Here is a 16,595-nt window from a genome sequence, read left to right on the forward strand (position 1 = left end):
CCTAGTTGCTCTTCAACAAATTTAGCATTCTAAAGGCATGAGGCCTAGTTGCTCTTGAACTCCTTTAAGCATAGGTAAGGTCCTAATTCTAAGTCCTTTCTCCTTTTTGCATTGGGTTCACACAAACAAAGACAAAACAATCACAAAGCAACAATATATTTATATACAATAATGAGCTCAAATGAGCAAAAGGAAAATGACATAAACATAAAATATGTGCTCAAGTGAGCAAAGTGAAAAGGCAATATGAATAAATGAGCAAGAAAGTAAATTGCATTAAAGTAAATTGCAAGAAATTAAATGCTTGAATTAAAGTTAGTAGTTAGTGGTTATGTTAGTGTGTCATAAGATAATTTAGCGCTATGTTAAGCAATCGTAAGTGGACTAATGTAGTAGTCACACCTATCTGAGGCCGGTCAATAAAACTATAGGCAAATAAACACAAGTTAGAGATCATGACTAGTAAGCCAAACTCCTACAACTTGCCATGCCAAAAGAAAAGAAGAAAGCCTTGTATGGACTTTAGGTTTTTTGCTTGACCAAGAAGCAACCTATCTTGGACACAAAGCAACTCACTTGATCTTGGATAAAGTTGAGTTTGATTTAGATCAAAGAAGGTTAAACCCCTCATATGTCAAGACCAACTATAAGACATTAACTCATTGGCAAAAAAAAAATGAGGTGAAGATGAAATGAAATGGAAAGAGAAATAAAGCATCAAACACAAATGATCAAGTGTGAATTAAATCATCATCAACCAATGGTAAATAGAAGAAAAATGAAGATTAGAAGTCAACAAGTCAAATATTTTTTTTTTGGTATTTTTGGAATTAAAATAAATGCAAATTTAAAATGGACAAAATATGGTCAAACCTCAAATTCAATTCAAATCAACTTCAACAAGTCCAATTAAATTCTCATAGGTCTAACATGGTCAAACAAGGTTTGACAAATTTTCTCAACAATTTTTGAAACCAAAAACTATTTAAAATCAATTAAAAATAATAAAAATAACACAATATGAATTAAAATCTCAAATAAATCTCAAATCAATTAAGAAATTGATGAGACTATTTTTCATTGACTCATCATAATCCATATGTGTTAAGAAAATATTTTTGGATTTTTCAGATATCAAAAAGTATTTAAAATGAATTAAAAACTATTAAAAACCAAATAATTCACAAAAAATATTAAATAAAGTCACAAAAATAATTAAAAATCAAAATATGAAACTAGATTTTTCAAGAAATTTTTTGCCATTGGTCTCATATTTTTGTGACTTCAAATAAAATATTTATGAATTTTTGAAAATAAAATGAATTAAGTGAAATTAAAACAGAAATTAAAAAAAAGCAAAAATACAGCCCCCTTGGATGTCTCATTAATTGACGTGGCACACATCATGTGACTCAGAGGCGCGGATACACCATGATCCTTAGTCAAACGCGCCACAAATGGAATTTAAATAAGTCAGCCAAATGAAGGGACACGATTAAAACGTTTTACCATCATCCAATGGCCTGGAAGCTCCCACGTGGGGATGGTGGTGGAAACCACCATATTCTCCGGCCAGCTAACTGGTTCTGGCCACCACGCGCAGGTTTTCAAAAGTTAATGAAAATGAAAAACAATGGTATCAAAATGAAGCTGGGGTGATGTACATCACCCCTGTAACCTTGGATCTTCCTCAATGTTTCTATTTAGAGAGAAACCAGAGGTTGAAGATCATGGTGTTTGATCTGAAATGTCACAATTCATGAAATTAAGACCACCACTGGCCTGCCTCTTGCTCGAGGACTTCAGAAAACAGTTCAAACTCAAGCAATTCACATTGTATAGCAAGATCCAGATCAAAATAGTTTGGTGATATACCTCTGAAATGGAGCTTTAAACAGCACGATCTCTTCAAGCTTTTGATCCAAATTTGATTTGGAGATGTGATGATGATGCAAGTCTAAGGAATTAAGACTTGAAGATCAACTAAGGATGTTGAAATTCAAGCTTGAAATTGAGAAATGAAAACTGAAATTCCTTTGAGTGAGGGTGAGGTTTCAATCAAGCAGAGTTTCAGATCTCCTTCAGGTTGAATTTTGAATGAGCTAGCACTTCTATTTATAGCTGGAGATAATGCAATGGGGTGCTTTGCTCGTGTGCATGGAACTTGGACCCTTCATGCATGGGCCTGTACAGGCGCGTGCAAAGCCCAAAAATGGATGGAAATGCAAGCTGAACTCAAATGCAAATGGTTTGGACGTGTAATTGGAGCTGCATTGGCTTGCACATGAAATTATGAGGTGAATTGCAAAATTGAACATAAACAATGAGCTCTTCGAAACTCCCACATGGAAAATCTAAAAATGGTCATGTAAGTAATGGTTGGAAAGCTCTTTGAATAAGGAACAAAAGTTATGTTGGGAAAAAATCCATTTGGAGCTTGGAAATTTATGAAAACTGGCTGTGAAGTTAGAGGTACAAAACATGTCTAGGTCCCCTTTGAAATTTTTTGCCAAAACCAAGCAACTTCAAGCCCTTCTGTTTCAATGATACAAGCCTCAAATGGAAAAACCTTCAACATCAAAGTTGTAGATATTTTCAAGATGATCAATTTATACTTAAATTATGCATCATTTGGATTTTTGATGAGAAAGTTATGGGCACTTGAAGTTGGACATTTTTCAAATTCAATGGTTTTGGTCCAAAGTGACCTATAATGTTTTGTATTATCACATGTGTTTATTTTAGGATTATGAAATTTCATCCAACATAACAATTGAATTATACATCTTAAGCTTTCCAATTCATTTGGTCTCACATCAAAATCATAAAAAATAAGGAAGTTAGGTCCTTGGGAAGTTGACCTAAAATTAGGGTTTCAGTCGAAATGACCTATAATGTTTTGAAATGAATGATGACCTTAAAAGTTTCAAATGAATTTTTGATGAACATGAAAGTTGTTCATATGGTTCTTAATAACATTTTTTCTCTTGGGGTCATCTTCATTTGACAAACACATCAAAAGTTATATCTCAGTGATCCTTAGTTTAGTCAGATGACTTGACTGGTCAACTTCTCAAGGCCAAACTTCAAATCTTGATGAATTAATGATTGAGGATACTCACATAGGCTCATATATGCATAAAATAATGAATTAAATAACTTCCCTTGATTGAATTTGATCATAGGTTGAGGTTGCTTCATGAGTAAGGCATAGTTAAAGCATAGATGAATTAGGGTTTCCTTGGGAAACAATCCTCAATCCCTTTGGGTTATCTTGATCAAATTGGCAAATTGAGATACTTGGGAGACATATATGATTATTATGAGCTTTGTGGACCATTTTCATGTTTGCTTTCATCTTCATCTAGCCACTTCATTGAGCTTGGGAGTCTCCTAGGAGCAAGGGCACACATGATCACTTGAGCTTCAAAACAAAAAGAGTTAGTGACATATTTTTGTGCTTTTGGTTAGTAAAAAAATAAGAAAATCAATAATATACAATGCAAGCATGCTTGGTGGTCTCAAAACACTCATACAAGTCCCAACCCTAGGGTTAAGGAGCCAAACATGCTATGATCCTTGAGGCAATGCAATGAGCAATGATATGATGCCATGAGGGATATTAGGGTCAAAATTAGGGTCTTACACATACCTTCACTTGTTTCAATCTCGCTTCTAATAGCAAGCAATTAGAAGAAAAAACAAGTACCAAAAGTGTTTCACACACAGGTCACATACTAGGAAACAAACAACATTACAAAAACCTGGCCAGACGAACTGACCTGCTCTGATACCACTAATGTAACACCTTAAAACCCTTATACAAACTATCGCATAATTTAATAAAAAGTACAACCACATAGGGTGTCACACACATCAAACATATCCTATTAAATTGGTACTATAATGATTAATTGGTACTACCTATACCAACAAGATGTATCTTCTTTTTGGTAGCCTATTAAATAAGAACTCCATAGTTAAGCGTGTTTGACTTGGAGTAGTATTTGGATGGGCGACCTTCTGGGAAGTTTCTTAAAAAGCGTGTGAGTGAGGACAAAACATGTTGAAAAGACCCGTGTTGGTTTGGGGAGTCATTCGGTAATTCTAAAAGCAATATGGGGCGTTACAAATAGTATCAGAGCCAGACCTTTCCTAGTACGATGTGGTTCGGGGCGAACCAAGTGGAAGCTGGTGGGCATGTAACATCCGAGACCGGAGATGACAGAGAGTGGTTACATGTTATACTTGAGGGCGAGGGAGTGGTTGTCGGTGCAAGAGGCATGATAATGAGACACTCCTAGTAGCTTCTAGGGAAAAACCGAATTCACATCAAAATGAGAGGGATCATAAGGTTGTGTAGGTATGGGATTGCATGGTTGAAGGAAGACTTATAAGGACTAATTGGTACTACCTATACCAACAAGATGCATCTTCTTTTTGGTAGCCTATTAAATAAGAACTCCATAGTTAAGTGTGTTTGACTTGGATTAGTATTTGGATGAGTGGCCTTTTGGGAAGTTTTACATAAAGCATGTGAGTGAGGACAAAATATGCTGAAAAGACTCGTGTTCGTTTGTGGGGTCAGTCAGTAATTCTGAAAGCAGTATGAGGCGTTACACAAGTCACAAATCCACCTTGGTCGGATTGCAACATACTTATTTCATCAACACCAATGACACCATGAATGCATGTCAAACACATCAATGCAACAACAATATAATGTTTAATTTCCCCTTCCAACAATAAACAAAACATGCATTGACCAAAAAATAATAATCCTCCCTACCTGAACTATTATTCACCAATCACAACAACATCATCAATAATATTCTCAACATCATAACATAACATCACATACCATATGAAAACATTAATCAATATTATTATAACCAAAAATAACATCAACTCAACAATATCATTATCACCAGTATTCATTCATATTAATTTGTCATAAATAAACATCTCATTATTGTAACTCAATAATTTGTTAATCAATCATACAGACCTTCAAAATTATCCCTATAGGAGACACCTGAATATTACTCAATTATTTCACCAAGGACTACCATGAGTTATATATGTGCTTTAGCTACCCAACGCTATAAACGACCCCTAAATCGAACTTACGAATCCAAAGTTATGGTCAAAATAACATATCAACCAATAGATTGTTTTATGGGACCAGTCGATTATCCAATCTTGTTGTTTCGTTGATTTTCCACTCCCAGACGGGAACCAATCCATTACGCATTGTAGCCACTAAATTTTTTGCCTGGGTTCCTAATTTTTACCAAACCAATTGATTGTATACCTATACCAATCGATTTGTTGCTGCTTCTGCCCAAAAATTTAATTGTTTTTCGAAAGAACCAATCGATTGCACCTTTAGACAAATCAATTGGTCTAAGTTGATTTAAAAAAAATCCCAGTTTTCAATTTGTATCACATAATCACTTTTTTCTAAACTTCTTCCAAACACTCCCTAACATACTAACAACTTATTTTCGAAAATCTATCACTTTATGCTAAAATTCTACTATTATAACATCATACACTCCTCTATTACTCAATGGTTTCACAAATTAACAACATATTACAACACCCATCATCATCTTCATCATCTACAATTCACCATTAAGACCTTTGTGGTCATAACCTTTAAACATTCATCAATGGCAGAAACTCATCCCCATAAATTCATGATGAATCAACATACTTTCAGCCACACAATCACATATATAAACATTACAAATCATCATTCAATCATGGATTTATGAGAAACCACAACAATCAATCATTTAATAATTGTAAAGACATAAACCCAAAGGAGAGTAAGGACATATCTTCTCTTCCCCATCATGCAATACACACATATTGAAAGTCATTTCTCCCCCTACCTGAATTTTCCAGCAACATTTGATCGATTCTTAAACTTTTCTCTCCTAAGCCTTCTCTTGCTCTTTCTCTTGCCCTAACATTATTTTTCTCCAATTCCAAAAGTTTCACGTGTTATGAACTATTTCCCTCACTTCTCTCATTATAAATCAAAACCTAATTCTATCTTTCTAATATTCCACGAAGGCCCAACTTATTACTAACTTACACTATTTATTTTAATTCTCCACAATTCAAAATTTCCACCATAAACTCATTATTTTCCATTTAATTTAAATAAATTAAATAACCTACTACTATTCAATTATTATTATTAAATTAATTCTACTTGATTCTAAATAGTCTTTGTTCTCTCTAAAGCCTCAAGCTCAAAGTCATGCACCCTTTTGACCCACCCTTAATTAATTACCGCCCACAACAAATCAAATACCTTTATATAATTTTAATTAATTAAAATTATAATTAATTATAAACAATTATCCAACCTCTTACTCTCTTTCTCTCCATATACCTTCACCTCAAGGATACTTATCCACCACAATCATACAATAAGTAAATAAATCACACAAAATATATAATTAAATTAAACAAAATTATCTACCAAAAACGGGGTGTTACAACTCTCTCCCACTTAAATAATTCCCCCCCAAAAAAATTCCTTAAGCATCAAAGTTGGATCGACCCCCTCATCTGGCTCCCAAGTCACGTTTCCACCATCTGGTCCTTTCCACGAGCTAGTCCTCCCCAAACTATCTTCACCAAGGTAACCTCTTTACCGTGAAACTGCTTCACCTCCCGAACCTCTATCTGCATAGGTATTGCCTCAACAATCAGGTTATCCGCCACGTGCGGTCTAAAATCAGCAGAGTGCTGAACCGACACTCTACACCTGCAACACCTCATAGAAGCATAAGCTTATCCCTCACTTGTTTCAATTTCTCTCCTGTTAGCAAGCAGTTAGACAAGCAAACAAACATCGATAGTGTTTCATACACAAGTCGCATACTAGGAAACAAACAACATTACAAAAATTTGGTCGGATGGATTAACCTGCTCTGATACCACTAATGTAACAACCTAAAACCCTCATACAAATTATCGCATAATTTAATAAAAAAGTATAACCATATAGGGTGGCACACACATCAAACATATCTCGCTCTGTAACACGGGTTACGTTAATTCAAATAAAAGATGTTATTTCATTCTCACCTTCACTTAGGGTACCATCGCAACTGAGTCATCATTAAACAATTATCAAAGGTATAATATCACATGACATGTAGTCTCAAATTTTAACTTTCATAACATAAATAAAAGGATATGTATCAATCAACTCGAACGAATCAGTCAAAATCTCCATAAAACAAAAACTGTATTTAACTTCAACACAAGCAACATAATAAGTAAACCAAGCATTCTTAACCCGATGTTACATAATCGGACCAAGACACCACTAATCAAAATGATAAACTAAGGAAGTACTCCAAGAGCAAGCTTTCACTTACTTCAGCGAGATCTACTCCTGAGTATCTACACGATACCAATGTAAAGGAAACATTCAATATTAACAATGTAAGGAATTCTAAGATAGAGAAACATACAATAAGTATACAATCAACAACAATATATTCTCACGCCCAAATCATCAAAACCATTATACACAAGAATATCATAATCATCATCAACAACGTACACAATATCATCTTAATCATATATAATCATAGTTTGCATACACATTTCATTTATTTTATACAACTCATATGCATGTGGTACCATATCACTAAAAGGTTCCTTAGCAATCCAGGTTCACCCTCCTCGAACCCCGAATCCATCTTACTCGGATTTGGGACAAGTCACCAATCCACCCTGCTCACATTCCAACTTGTCTATTTCATCAACAACAATGACATCATGAATGCATGTCAAACACGTCAATGCAACAACAACATAATGTTTAAAGTCCTCTCCCGACAATAAACAAAACATGCACTAGCCTAACAATAATAGTCATCCCTACCCAACTATTATTCACCAATCACAATAACACCATCAATATTATTCTCAACATCATAATATAACATCATATACCATACGCGAACATTAATAAATACTACTATAGCCAACAACAACATCAAATCCAGCAACTAAACAATATCATAATCACCAACATTCAATCATTTTAATTCGTCATACATCAACATCTCATTATTGTAACTCAATGTTTTGTTAATCAATCATATAAACCTTCATAATTATCCCTATATGAGACACATGAATATTACTCAATTATTTTATCAAGGACTACCATGAGACATATTTGTGTGTTAACTATCCAACACTTCTAACGACCCCTAAATTGGACTTACGGATCCAAAGTTATGGTCAAAATAACATATGAACCAATATATTGCTGTCTGGGATCAACCGATTATCCCATGTTGGTGTTTTATTGATTTTTCCCTCCCAGACTGGAACCAGTCGATTACACATTATAGCCAATCAATTGGATACTGAATTTTTTTCCCGGATTCCTAATTTTTACCAAACTAAACTATTGTATACCCATACCAATCGATTGGTTGCTGCTTCTGCCAAAAAATTCATCTATTTTTCAAAAGAACCAATCAATTGCACCCTTCGATTAATCAATTGGTTTAAGTCATTTTTCCAAAAATCTCAGTTTTCAATTCGTACCACATCATCACTTTTTTCTAAACTTCTTCCTAACACTCCATAACATACTACCAACTTATTTTCAAAAATCTATCAGTTTAGGCTAAATTTCTACTGTTATAACATCCTAAACTCCTATATTACTCAATGGTTTCACAAATTAACAACACATTACAACACCCATCATGTTCATCATCTCTAATTCACCATTAACACCTTCATGGTCACAACCTTCAAACATTCATCAATGGCAGAAATTCATCCCCATAAATTCATGATAAATCAACATACTTTCAGCCACATAATCACATATATAAACATTACAAATCATCATTCAATCATGTATTTATGAGAAACCACAACAATCAATCATTTAATCATTATAAAGACATACCTAAGGAAAGTAAGGACATCTTTTCTCTACCCCATCATGCAATACACATATATTGAAAGCCCTTTTCCCCCTTACCTGAATTTTCCAGCAACAATTGATCGACTCTTGAACTTTTCTCTCCTAAGCCTTCTCTCGCTCTTTCTCTTGCCCTAGCCTTCTTTTTCTCCAATTCCAAAAGTTTCATGTAATGTGAACTTTTTCCCTCACTTCTCTCATTATAAATCAAAATCTAATTCTATCTTTCTAATATTCCACTAAGACCCAACTTATTACTATCTTACATTATTTATTTTAATTCTCCACAATTCACACTTTCCAACCCAGACTCATTAGTTTCCATTTAATTTAAACAAATTAAATAACCTATTATTATTATTCAATTATTATTAAATTAATTCTAGTTAATTCTAAATAGACTTCATTCTCTCTAAAGCCTCAACCTCAAAGTCATGCACCCTTTTGACCCACTCTTAATTAATTACTGGCCACAAAAAATTAAATACCTTTATATAATTTTAATTAAGTAAAATTCTAATTAACTCTAAATAATTATCCAACCTCTTACTATCTTTCCCTATACCTCTTTCTCAAGGATACTTACCCCCACAACCACACAACAAGTAAATAAATCACACAAAATGCATAATCAAATTAAACAAAATTATCTACCAAAAATGGGGGTGTTACATGTTTTACCCAGGTGTTTGAACATGAGTTAGTCGAACTAGTCACGGGGGGCTAGACTATTCCATTAGAAAGAAGTTGGATACCCAGTACTTGAGGAAGGAAGGCTCATTGTGTCATTTTCAGGGATTTGGTACAAAATGCTCTGAAGGAAGGAAGGCTCAAGTTTTTTGAAAAAATCAAAAGCCTCACAAGGAAGCTGGTTCAGACCTTAAGGAAGAAGAATCCCTCTTTTTCGAGCATGTGGAAGTGTTAATGGTCAATGTTACTGGAGGCCTCGACACCAAAACTGACAAAGTGAACATGCTCAACTATAACTAGCAGGTAAATATGGTTTATCCTAGGGATAAAGAAGAGCTGATAGATTTCATGAACATAGGGACGCTTAGGGATTCTAAAGTCATCTTTTTCCCTTGTTGTAGCAAAGTCTTCGACAAAGAAGTCGCCAACGAGGTGGAGAAGATCAGACCTCGCACTCACCAACCAAAGATATTTGATAAACAAGACAAGCAAGGAAAGTTTGTCTTTGACAAGAGAGGAATCCCTCACAAAATGAAACAAAGCAGGACTTATGTCCCACCAGCCAATGCGCCCTTAAGCAAGTGGGTCAGACTTGCAAAGAAAACTGACAATAATCAATGCTAATGAAGATCAATTGAAGTTGGTAAATGATTATTCTACCAAGACAATTCATGAGTGCCTAAGAAGTACTCTTATACTTCTAAGAACCACATGGGCAAGAATCCCACGACCATGACACGTTGGAGGAGACACCAATATAAAAATAAGGTTGCCTTTAAAGATGAAAGCTCAATAAAAAAATGGTAGTGTTCAAGCCACTAATGAAGGCCAATTGACCAAAATGCATGTTCGACAAAGATTATGTCCTCATTTGCCACCTGTGATGAAGCCTGAGGAAAAACAAGCCACTCATGACCAGGATGAGGATATGGATATTGATGATTTTGATTCTGGCTCAGAACCTAAGATATATATAATATGTTACATCATATTAATGTTACCATTCGAATATGATACATTCACTAAGGTGACCGAAGAAGAAGACAATGGGCAGGCGGAAGAGCAGACGAAGCACGGGCTCTAATGCTATTACGTAATGAAAGATGTTTTTGTCAATGAAGATAAGACCACATTTGAACAGTATGACATGGCGATGTAACACCATTTGAATCCCTTGTTTATAAGATCCAAGGTGGAAAATATAGGTATAAAAAAGGTTCTAGTTGATGGTGGAGCCTGTATCAACGTACTACCACACTATTTGCTAAGAAAGATTGACAAGTTTTACATAGACCTGAAACCTCATAACATGGTTATGTCGAACTATGAAGGAAAGACTAGTAAAACCTTGGGGGTTATATAGGAAGATATGGTTGGGAACAACCTCCAGACCAACTTTATTTGTGGTCGTCCCTAACAAGGCAAACTACAACCTACTCCTTGGTAGAGAGATGATTCACGGGGTTGGGGTGGTCCCCTCGACGATGCATTAGAGAATCACCATATAGAAATCTGATGGTATTGCTGAGAATATTGAAGCCAAACAAAGTTAGTTTCTAGCTGATGTGAGCCATTTAGACATGAATAACTTTGATAGACAATTGGAAAACAATTTTCCATGTACACCTGATGGGATTGGATTTTCTCTGTAGGGAGATGTGTACTATTCAATCAAGATTCACATCTCTCATGGATTTATATGGGAATATGAGACAATTGGTGGACATAATGGATGGTTTGGCTTAAAAGATAACAATGAATGAGTCAAGCACACATGCTTGAATTTTGGCTTATGTGCTAAAAATAGAATAAAAGCGGCCTTAGAGGTTGTGTCTGAACCAAAGTTGGTTGTCAAAGTCACAACAATTAAAATTGTTGATACTATAAAAATTGACTAGAATGACATTAAAGTCACAACTGTAGGAGGAAACTAGGGCTAGGTACCAAGAGACTTTCAAGATTTCCTCGTTCCTTGAGATCACGAGAAGCAAAACCTGAAGATTCATAAAGCCTACAAGATTAGTTTGTTGAGACAAACGTTCCTCTTTTTAAGGAGTTGAGTAGCCAGAGGTATAATTTTTTTGGAAACTTGAAAGGAGCTAGAGCAAAAACATAACAAGAAGGCCAATAGGTGAGGAAAGCTATGTGCTCATGGTCACTACATTCTCAGTTAAAGCATAATGATCTTCAAGGTATATGTTGTAGCTAGGGTTAGTAAATTCGAATTTGGGTTTGGTTTTGGTAATCCTAGAACTTTTAAAAGGTTCTCCAGTTGGTTGAAGACCAACAATTGTTGTTATGTCAAAGAGCGTTAGGGTTATAATTCCATATGACAAGTCAAATGTATTGGTGGTGGATTCCCAAAAGCACATGACATCAACAAGCATGTGAGAGTTGTACCTTGGGCCAACTCTTGAGAGTTGGATTATGTCAAAAATACCCTGATCTTTCCATACTTGTCTTTTCTTTTGTTGGACCCTATCCAGCCATCAAATGTATGAAGGGTTGTTAGTCAGCGAAGATGACCGAAATACACGGTTCTTCATGAAGCTAAAATCAAAAGTTTTTTTCACAAACACTAAAGGTTCACATGAGGGATAACTAGGTAAGAAATTTACCAAAACCTAGGGTTTCCTAATGTGTCTAGGAAGAGGATCTATGGAAGCGTGAGTACTACTTGAAATGGAATATGGACTCAGTACCTTAATGTCATACCCCAAAATTTACCCTCCCCTTTTCTTTCTTGCATACCTCATTTGCATACATCCAAACCACATCATGCATGACCATTGCATTTGTTCGTGGAATCATAAGCATGGCCACATTGTTGGTTTGTATCTTAACACTAGGATTTCACTTTGTTTTGCTTGACAACTAAACATAACCTCATAGAGATATGGTTATTGTTTTCTACTTTGATCATGTAGGTAATCATGATTCAAATCAAGGCAAGAACAAGGTATTTTGGTCAAGATAAATGCAAGTTGGCTCCATGTGGTTCAAAGGTGGTTCATGTGTTTATTTCCATGCCACATCACTCAATCTTCAAGCAATCTTCAAGACACTCAAGCCCTAATCAATATTTCATCAAGTGTTGCTTATTATGTCATCATAATGGCTTGAAATTCAAGAAAATGTCAAGTTTGCAAGAGGTGTATAAGTGTGTTTGACCTAATTTGCAAGTACGTCCTACTTTTGGACCAAACCCCACAACTTCTTCAATTTTTATCCAAATGCCATGATTATTTAAGCCAAATGTTCCTTTTGGGATCCTATACAATTTTGATTAAAGGGTCAAACATCAATTCATCCATTTAGGAGTTCATTTCTTCCATTAGTCAAGTTGCCAATTTGGGCCAAAACCTTGCCATGACCCTTACTTTCCATCCTTGCCATTTTCAACTCAATTATTCTTTTGACACCATTCCTTTTGTATTGTGTTAAGCTTATGTCAAATAACATTTTGCCCAAGTTTGGCTCAAAATGCACAAGGGAATCAAAATTTATGGCATCATGAACATTGGACCTCAATATGACCTAACATGCTGCAAGGTGCCTGACCATTTGCCTAGCCCATTTTCCTTTTAATTTTCTTTTTGATTTTTTGTTTTAATCATTTTAAAACATTTTTGACCCCAACTTTTGAGGTCAAACTTCTCATTTTTTTGTTGACCTTCCACATTTTTCTTGGACTTTTATTTGATGCTTTGACCTCTCTTTTAGATTTTTCCTTTTATTTTCTTTATTCAATCAATATTAAATCATTTAAATTCATTTTATTTTAGTTTTTGTTGACCACTTGTTGTTTTGAGTTGACTTGATTACTTAGTTGATGATTTCTTCCTCATCTTAAATCATTGATAGATGGACTTGAGGTTGATCAACCTTCTTTGATCCAAAACTGTTGATAGATGATTGTGAATCATCTTCAATACTTTGCATCAATGATAGGTTAACCCTCGATGCGCCATATTTTGAGTCCTTTGATTTGAGAATAGAATGATTCCAGGTAATTGGCTTGATTCTCTCTTTCACTTCTTTCCATCTTCATCTCCTTCCTTTACTTTTCTCATTGTGTGACATTGTTGTTTGAGATTAACCTTGTGTTAATTCTCTAACTTGTCTGACACATACATTGTCATTGCCCCGACACCATTTAACTAACCACTAACTCCTAACATCAATCTTTCTCTTTACCTTATTGCCATTTACATTATTTTCATTTAATTCAAGTCATTTAAGTTTGTGGTATTTACTTAATGCACTTTAAATTCATGTCCCATTATCATCATATCACTCCATCTTACCATATTCATATGTCGCTTTTATCTTGTTTGGTTACTTGCTTGGTGATCTTAATGAATTAAAACAACATGATAAAGTAACTTGGACCTAATCTTAATCTTATGCTTGATCTGGAGTATTTAAAACCTTTTGGACTTTGGACTTTAACTTAGGATTTATGCCCTTTGCTTGACTTGGAGTAACCTTGGCCCTGATACTTTGTGGATACTTTGACTTGCTTTTATTCCTATTAAACCCTTGGGTTTGTGTGTGTTGTCTCCATCTTGTTTATGACTATTGCCTCTTGCATTCATCTGCTTAGGTTTAACACACTCATACACACATGTGACTTTCTCTTGGGCTACCTAACAATGAGACATATGACAATACACTTTGCACCCACATGGCTTTCTCCTGGGCTACCTAACAATGAGACCATAGGCTAGTTTTATATGATCATTGTCGCACCTCGAAAAATGATGGGAGACACGACCTATGCGAAGCGCGATCGCACGCTCGCAATGATGGACTGAACAGAGTCGCCACCGAACTTTATTTATTCCCAAAAATGGGGAAAGGGAAAATATCGATAAAACCCCTAAAAGAAAGGATAAGATATGGTCATCGCAACCAATATCAGGGTTCGAGAGTCGATTACGCAAGGGGATGGTATTAGCACCCCTCACGTCCGTTGTACTCAACGGGAACCATTAGGTTAGTTGTGTGCATTAATGTTAGTTGAAATATTAGGCTTTTCGATTTATTAGGTGGGAAAGAAAGAATAGAAGAGAGAAGAAATGTTTTTTGGATTTTTGACGAAGGACTAAACCTAAGTTTTTTATTAGTGGGCCTGACAAGATTTATAAATCCTGCTCCTACGTATCTCAAAAGAGAAATCAAGGCTTACGTAGTTCTGGGTAGAAAATGTTTGTTTGATGGTCGATTTTAGCGAAAGCTATAATGTATTAATCGACGAAAACATTGTTTTACCCAAAACAGATGAGGAGTGGACGCCTACCACATATCGAACGGATTTATAAATCTACATTCGGCAAAGCGTCATCTATCTCTACTCAACAATCGTGGCCGAAACATTGTTTTGTATCACTTAAGACAATATATCTTTTGTTTATGAAAAAGGTTTTCTGATTAGTCGCACGGCGGCGAGAAAAGAGTTTGATTGGTTGGATGTATTTTGAATGATGGCGAGGACTTGGATGAGCGAGATATACATCTCGAATCCTAGTCTCAGGAGTGCACGGTATACACCATGTTCCATTTCCATCTTTATTGAAAAAGTATTAAGGTAGGAATTAGGTATTTTGAAGTTTGAAAGATGAGTACTTGTGACTTGCAAGCTCTTACAGCTTGGGTCTAGTACTCGGGACTACGTCTGGACATTCCACCCAGGCAGTCTGTTTCTTTCCAATATTGCTAAGAAAATGATTCGAATATTTACGAAAGTTTTGGAGGGAAGACGAATATTTATGGCTTGCAAGCTCTTACAGCTTGAGCCTAATATTCGGGATTACGATTGGATATTCCCTCCAGGTAATCTTTTTCTTCCAACTTTATTAAGAAGAGGTTTTGAATATTGGAGTGTTAAAGAGAAGACGAATATTAACGGCTTGCAAACCCTTACAGCTTGAGCCTAATATTCGGGATTATGACTGGATATTCCCTCCAGGATAATCTTTTTCTTCACGTTTTATTTGGAAAATGATTTGAATATTTGAGTGTTTAAAGAGAAGACAAATATTAACGGCTTGCAAGCTCTTACAGCTTGAGCCTAATATTCGGGATTACGACTGGACATTCCATCCAGGTAATCTTTTTCTTCCAACTTTATTAAGAAAATGGTTTAGATATTCATAACTATTTTGGAGAGAAGACGAATATTTATGACTTACAAGCTCTTACAGCTTGGCGCCTAATATTCGGGATTACGACTGGACATTCCATCCAGGTAATCTTTTTCTTCACGTTTTATTAAGAAGGTGATTTGAGATATTTACGGCTATTTTGGAGAGAAGACGAATATTTATGACTTGCAAGCTCTTACAGCTTGAGCCTAATATTCGGGATTATGACTGGATATTTCCTCCAGGATAATCTTTTTCTTCACGTTTTATTTAGAAAATGTCTTGAATAATAAATTAAAATAATCAAAGTATAGAGGTTTGAAATTATTGAAAGTTAAGTTGATGTTGCTTAAGAGCTTATTGTAAGAAGGCCCAAGAGTAAGCCATGTGAGGTTGATGGCGATGCTTAAAAGCAATCGACTTACAAGGGTATGGAAATGGGCTCGACGTTGAATCGAGAATTAGGTGATTTACTTTTATTATTTTTTTGAATGGTTTTTCTTTTCATCAAGGAAAATGAGATGATTTACCATGATTGTAACATACCTCACACATAAAATCAATAATTCGTACAAATGAATGGACAAGCACAAATATAATAATTCTCGTAAATCCCAAAATAAATAAATAATTGCCTAAATAATATTAAAAAAAAAAGAATAAATAAAATAAATGATAAGAGAAACATGTTAATTGATTAAATAAGAAGACTATATAATTAAATATGAGTTATTAATAATAATAATAATAGTAAAGATTTAATTGTTAAATAAAAC

The sequence above is a fragment of the Lathyrus oleraceus genome, chromosome 2, assembly GCF_024323335.1.
Source record: "Lathyrus oleraceus cultivar Zhongwan6 chromosome 2, CAAS_Psat_ZW6_1.0, whole genome shotgun sequence".
NCBI lineage: Eukaryota > Viridiplantae > Streptophyta > Magnoliopsida > Fabales > Fabaceae > Lathyrus > Lathyrus oleraceus.